Source organism: Triticum urartu, chromosome 3 (genome assembly GCF_003073215.2).
Source record: "Triticum urartu cultivar G1812 chromosome 3, Tu2.1, whole genome shotgun sequence".
NCBI classification, from domain to species: Eukaryota; Viridiplantae; Streptophyta; class Magnoliopsida; order Poales; family Poaceae; genus Triticum; species Triticum urartu.
Genome location: NC_053024.1, coordinates 10,695,585 through 10,703,489, shown reverse-complemented (window position 1 = coordinate 10,703,489; position 7,905 = coordinate 10,695,585).

The window sequence follows — 7,905 nt, the reverse complement described above, 5'->3', positions numbered from 1 at the left end:
GATACCTTGGTTCTTAACTGAGGGACATACTTATCTCTACTGTGCTGCATCACCCTTTCCTCTTCAAGGGAAAAACCAACGCAAGCTCAAGAAGTAGCATTGCCATGTTAACAGGCCCTTCCCCCAAGCATGCTAGTGGGCCCCACCTCCTATCGGGCCCCACTAGTCAGTCAAACATGGCGTTGATCCCGGCCCGCTGATCGTGGTTTAGTGGAACTGTATTCCTCAGAATACGTTTACCTTGATCGAAAATGCCTTCGATCACGGCTGCAGGCAGGAATGCGCTTTCTATCTTGTGAAGACATATTTCAGCGGAGTGTGCTTTCTGTTTTTCAGTCGGCGACCGAAACTATTAAGTTGTAGGTGTTCGTCCGTTAAGAGCAGAAATGAACACCGTTTTATTTGATTTCTACCTAACGAATGAACGACCGTATCTCTGCAACCGTAACTCCGATTCAGGTGATTCAAAAGCCTGCATTCTCTATTCTTCAAGCACGTTCAGTTGGTACCATTTTCATGATGTTGTCACATTTTGAAAATGACCATTTCCCCTTGCCATTAATCAGCCCATTCGAGAGAGAAACGTTTTCGACGAATTTTTCCGCGAGTTCCTCGCACTTCTTCCCAATGATTCCTTCAACCCCAGGCAAGACACAATAGCCACTTGCATGATGGCATTGCAATAGCCATGGTTTCCACTTGAAAGTTTGAATAATTGTTTGGTTATGTAATTATTCTGTAATGCTTTATATGCTTGTAAATCAATGCACATTCTTATGCCATGATCATTTGCATCTAGTTAGTTAAATGATTGTTTGCTAATGTTATGATTACTATGTTCAATTCTTGTAAATCTTTTCGAAGTGATCATGATATGCTCATATGAACGGTTATGGTTTGTATTGAAATACTTGTGAGATTCATGATCATCACAATGCCATGCTCATTTGCATCCGCTAAACTATATGATTTACTGTTGTTGTTAATGTTAAGATTCACATGTTAACTATTTATGCTTTCCATCCATGTTTATGTTGATATCATGCTCATATGTAGTGTCATGTTATTTTCTATGGCTCAGCTCATCACCATTCAAGTTAAACCTGACATTAAATGAACTTGAACAAGTCTGTTGGCTGAGTCATGGTGCCACCGAATCGAGCTCACTAGTGCATCCACACTTGCCTAGATGGGGAGGCCATAATTCGGTCTATTGTCATGCCTCTCGCCGGTGCCTCCAACAAGGAAAGATTATGTGTGCGCGGTACCTAATATCCTAGAAACAACATAGTGGAGAATAGGTAGCAGGAAAGCTTATTTGGACCCAAGGGGAGACAAGAATAGAAGGACCTACAGATCAGAACATGAACTGCCAGCATAATCCCGAAATCAGGATATTTGAAAACAGATCTAGGTCAGACAAAACATAGGCAATGATTATTTAATGGGGAAATGAGAAGCCAAACCAGGAGGAGAAAGAGTTCGCAGAGAATGCCGCATATTCCTGGCTTGGCATCATAACGACATAGGATTCTCCAAGCCAGCTTGATAGCCCCAAAATCCGCCATAAGGAATGCACAAAAGGACTACCTTTTTTGATAACCTACTACTACTAGAGAGCGACGGTGAAAAAACACCTACCCCCTAATGAGGGTTTTGGTGTTAATAGCATTATGATTAGACGACTAACTATATTTTGAGTGTGCTTCAAGTGTACACATCATATGGTATGGAGAATAAAAGTTAGTCGGTGATATGTCTCCAACATATCTATAATTTTTTTGTATTTTTCCTGCCTATTATCCTCCTTTAAGTTTGCAATGTTTTAAAGCTTTTTGAGGGACAAACCAATTAATTCAATGCTAAGCGCCAATTACGGTTTTTTGCTATTTTTGGAATATCGGAAATCACCACAGAAAAAGCCTCAAAAAATCAGAAAAAGAAGGTGTTTTTTTGTCGGAAGTAGACCAGGGAACCTGGGCCCTCTGCATGGAGGAGCCCATAGGGCATAGGTGCCTTGGTGGGACGCCTAGGGCCTATGGTGCTCCCCGCCAAGGTGGCTCCGGTGCCCACTGGCTATATATACCCTAGAAAGTCCTTCCTCAGTTTATCATGCATTTTTCACCACCACCACTTCGCGATCTGAGGCGATCTTCATTTTCAACCCTGATCTAGTACTTTGTGGAAGGGGAATTCATCTCAATCTTCACCGACATCCATCCTCGCGCTCGAAGATGAGTTGTGAGTAGTCTAACCCCTGGACTATGGGTTCATGGCAGTAACCAAGATGTAATCTCTGCATTTTGATGTCAACACAATAGCCATATGAGCTACCATACATGATTATGGTTAATCTAATGTATTCTTTAGCGATGATTTTGATCATGTGATGAATTATTTATTTATGTTTAGTTTTTTTTGAATATTTTATGATTGATATATAGATGTATATTTCTCTCCACTTGCTTGTTTATTCTTGTCCACCTTAGATCGGTAGCTAGTAGTGGAAGAGTTGTGCATTAGCTGGGTTCGACCTTGCAAGTAAGAATAAATGTAGTGTATTGTTTCCACTAAGAACAAATGTTCATGGGAGGACTAAAATGAGTCCTATACATTGCTAGGAAACTCATTATAGGTGGGTCACATTAGTGGTTGATGTTCTGCAAGTGCTAACAGTTTAGTTGTAGCTTTTTTGAACTAAGAGTATCTATCCTACAGGGAGTACATGAACTGGTCTTTTCCTGTTGTATAAGTTCACGTAGATATGCCTTCAACTTAACTATGGTCTAAATGAAAGAAAATGCGAAAATTGGAAATGCAAGTGATTGGTGACCGGAAATGAAAGTACAAGATTAAAGTAAAAGAGTGAGTGTCGGAGACGATTCTGGCAGATCCTTCATTAGGGTATTCTGAAGAGGTGGGTAGGTTCTCAAAGCTAATAGCCTATGTGCATAGGTTCTCAAAGTTCGCTACTACCCAGAGGGACGCCCTGAGGACATGGTCTTTACAGGGAATGCCCCGTCAACTTGGCAGGCTATCAAGTATGGGCTCGAGCTCCTCAAGAAGGGGTTGCTGTGGCGTGTTGGTAATCGGGAGAGCATATGTATCTGGCATGGCAGGTGGTTGCCCCACTCCCCTTCTGGTCATCCGATCGCCGCACAAGGTACCCGCTGGCTCCGATGGGTGGTCTTGCTCCTCGATGACCGTGGTGCTTGACGCATGGACCTTCTCCACTGCCACCTCCATCGAACTGATGTTGACGTCATAAAAAACATAAGGACGTCACATGGGCTCTGGAGAAGAATGATATCTTCACCGTTTGGTTTGCGTACCACTTCGTGATTGACGAGCACGAGTGTCCATTTGCGAGCGCATCTAGCAGGGTACCGGATGGTCGTCGTGCCATCTGGAAGACCATATAGGGGTGCCCTTCCCCACAAAGGCGCTTGTTTCTTGGTGGCTTGTGACAAATTCCCTTGCTACCCACATATGTCCCTTGGACCATATGGGGGCGAACAAACTTTCCCATCATTTTGAAACCACTAACATATGTCCTATGTGTGGTCAAGAACATGAGAATGGATTCCATGCAATGTGTAGTTGCCCAAGTGCGATGGAGCTCTAGAGGGTGATGACAAATGACTGGAGGCTCTCGGATATCAAGTCTGTGAGTCACAACGGACCGGAGTGGCTATTCGATGTGCTCGAGTCACTCCCGGACTCGTCCCGCTTGGTGCTCTTAATGACCATGTGGCAGTCGTGGCACGTTCCCAACGAGATCACCCCCAACTGAAGCCTCTCGACGGTTCCCGCATAGCTACATAACATCACTTGTCTCCATTCAACAGCATAACAATGATGGCCAGAGTAAAGGGAAGAGGTCTTGGTGGATCCGGTGTTACGGGTTGCGCCTTGCAGCAACATGAGCGGCACACCGCAAGCTTGCCCATGTCGACACCCGAGCAAGGTTTGGAGCGGGCCAAACCTGGATGGCTCAAAACTATCGTCGATGGGGCTTACCTGGGGCAGGCGTGCAATGGGCCACCAACACTTATTCACGTGGCATCATCTTCACATCATGCCACCACTTATTCACGTGTGATAATGATCTATATGTGTAACTAGAGGCTTGCAGTGAAGGAATTGTGTTACCATTGGATGGAGGTCACTTCCGTTCATCATTGATATGGATAGTGTTAAAGTTGATGTAGTAATCTCCGATCCCTCGGTTAATAGATCTCAACATGCTGCAATTATCCAGGACATTGCAACCTTGGCGTGAAGGGAGACAGAGAGATTGTGGTGGATGCTATTAGAAGAGAGAGTAATCATGTTATCCATGAACTAGCTATGATTGGGAGAGGCGAGATTAAGATGGTTGTCTTGTTACATGCTGGTCCTGAGAGGGTTGCAAACTTATCTGAAGTGGATCGCCTTGGTCCAAGTTAATTAATATGAACCCCTTTCCATCGCAAAGAAAAAGGCTGCATCTATGTTCAAATCTATTTTCATCGCTAAACTAGTGGTCAAATCTTGTTTGGGTGAAAAAACTCCTAATCAAACAAATTTTATGGTAATGTAAAAAATCTCCATAAAACAAACATTGGTATCCATAAAAGATTTAACACAATCAAACTTAGGTGTCATACCTGACTCCTTACCTTTGTCGAGGTCCCAATCTTCAGAGTTGCGTTTAATTCTTTCCAATAAATCCCATTTGAATTCAATAGACTTCGTCATAAAAGAGCCAGCATAAGAAGTATCGAGCATGGTGCGATTATTATCAGAAAGCCGAGCATATAAATTTTGAATAATCATCTCTCTTTAGAGCTCATCATTGGGGCATGAATATAACATTGATTTAAACCTCCCCCAAGCTTGAGCGATGCTTTCTCCTTCGCAAGGCCAAAAAAAATATATATATATAATTGCGATCACGATGAACAAGATGCATAGGATAAAACTTCTGATGAAATTCCAATTTCAATCGTTTGTAGTTCCATGACCCCGTATCATCACATAGCCTATACCATGTCAATGCATCTTCCTTCAAAGATAAAGGGAAGACCTTCTTCTTAACAACATCTCCAGGTACACCTGCAAGCTTAAATAATCCACAAACTTCATCAACATATATTAGGTGCTCATCAGGATGCATTGTTCCATCTCCTGCAAAAGGATTAGCTAGCAGTTTTTCTATCATACCCGAAGGAATTTCAAAGCAGACACTTTCATTTTCATTTTCATTTTTAGTAGGTTGAGGAGCAACTCTTTGCTCTACTGGTCGGGGTGAAGATACCCCAAACAAGCCCCTCAGAGGATTACTTTCCATAGTAACAAGTGACAGTAAATTTCAGCACACTATATAAATTTTTCCTTACCAAATTCCACCTACCAAAGGCGCTTCACTCCCCGGCAACATCGCCATAAAAGAGTCTTGATGACCCACAAGTATAGGGGATCTATCATAGTCCTTTTGATAAGTAAGAGTGTCGAACCCAACGAGGAGCAGAAGGAAATGATAAGCGGTTTCCAGCAAGGTATTCTCTGCAAGTACTGAAATAAGTGGTAACAGATAGTTTTGTGATAGGATAATTTGTAACGAGCAACAAGTAACAAAAGTAAATAAAGTGCAGCAAGGTGGCCCAATCCTTTTTTGTAGCAAAGGACAAGCCTGGACAAACTCTTATATAGAGAAAAGCGCTCCCGAGGACACATGGGAATATCATCAAGCCAGTTTTCATCACGTTCATATGATTCACATTCGGTACTTTGATAATTTGGTATGTGGGTGGACCGGTGCTTGGGTACTACCCTTACTTGGACAAGCATCCCACTTATGATTAACCTATATTGCAAGCATCCGCAACTACAACAAAAGTATTAAGGTAAACCTAACCATATCATGAAACATATGGATTCAAATCAGCCCCTTACGAAGCAACGCATGAACTAGGGTTTAAGCTTCTGTCACTCTAGCAACCCATCATGTACTTATTACTTCCCAATGCCTTCCTCTAGGCCCAAATAATGGTGAACTGTTATGTAGTCGACGTTCACATAACACCACTAGAGGAGAGACAACATACATCTCGTCAAAATATTGAACGAATACCAAATTCACATGACTACTAATAGCAAGACTTCTCCCATGTCCTCAGGAACAAACGTAACTACTCACAAAGCATATTCATGTTCATAATCAGAGGGGTATTAATATGCATATATGATCTGAACATATGATCTTCCACCAATTAAACCAACTAGCATCAACTACAAGGAGTAATTAACACTACTAGCAACCTACTAGTACCAATCCCGGACTTGGAGACAGGAATTGGATACAAGAGATGAACTAGGGTTTTGAGAGGAGATGGTGCAGGTGAAGATGTTGATGGAGATTGCCCTCTCCCGATGAGAGGAGCGTTGGTGATGACGATGGCGATGATTTCCTCCTCCCGGAGGGAAGTTTCCCCGGCAGAATAGCTCCGCCAGAGCCCTAGATTGGTTCCGCCTCGTGGCGGCGGAGTTTCCTCCGAGAAGATGGCTTATGGCGATGATTTCCCCCTCCCGGAGGGAAGTTTCCCCGGCAGAATAGCTTCGCCAGAGCCCTAGATTGGTTCTGCCAAGGTTCCACCTCGTGGCGGCGGAGTTTCGTCCGAGAAGATGGCTTATGATTTTTTCCTCATCGAAACACTTCATATAGCAGAAGATGGACATCGGAGGGCCACCAGGGGGCCCATGAGGTAGGGGGCGCGCCCCCCACCCTCGTGGGCAGGGTGTGGCCCCCCTGGTGAACTTCTTGCGCTCAGTATTTTTTATATATTCTGAAAACATCTTCCGTGAAGTTTCAGGACTTTTGGAGCTGTGTAGAATAGGTCTCTAATATTTGCTCCTTTTCCAGCACAGAATCCCAGTTGCCGGCATTCTCCCTCTTTATGTAAACCTTGTAAAATAAGAGAGAATAGGCATAAGTATTGTGACATAATGTGTAATAACAGCCCATAATGCAGCAAATATCGATATAAAAGCATGATGCAAAATGGACGTATCAGTTATGTACCATTAACTTGTGACGAATGAATCTCATAGCATAACATCAATCCGGGTCGATTCAACACAAATGTTCTCTTAACATTGTGCCCTCAAAGTTGCTGGCATAGAGACATGCCCATGATCAGGAAAACAGAACCATCATGCAACACTTGAGCTAGTCTTAGAGGCCAGACTAAGAATACTTCTTACCGTTTATTATTCCACACGTGCATATGAGTCTTCCTCGGAGCCTCGTGTTATTGCAGACTCGAGAACCATAGCAGTTATAGCATGGAACATAAACATAATTATGAACTTGGAGATAAATAATATCATTTATTATTGCCTCTAGGGCATATCTCCTACAGACTCCCACTTGCACTAGAGTCAATAATCTAGTTAATGCTAATGCACTTTACACCTATAGCATACTGGTGTAGAAAATACTTCGCATGTGGTATAGCCTGATGTCCATCGGATCTGACAACTTCAGCTCCGTGTGTATCTCTGCATATCCTCGCGTTTTCACGCTTTCACAAAATTCATATTTTGTGCGGACTTGGCTTTGTATATATGTGAATCATTGGTTGAAACCTGATTCTCAGACTGAGTTATGGAGCAACTATCTGCAATAGTGTCCCATTGACCAAAGCCTTCTTGGAACCATACTAAGTTCATGAATGAACTATATGATTCAACATCTTTGTCTTTGTCGCTTCTAAAGCGGCAACATACTTCGCCTCTGTTATAGAATTCGCCACAGTAACTTGTTTGGAATAATTTCCAACTAACTGCACCACCATATTGTGTGTTACACAAAACCCTCAATTTAAATCGAAAATTGCATGGAGAAATGATGAAGATTGTATC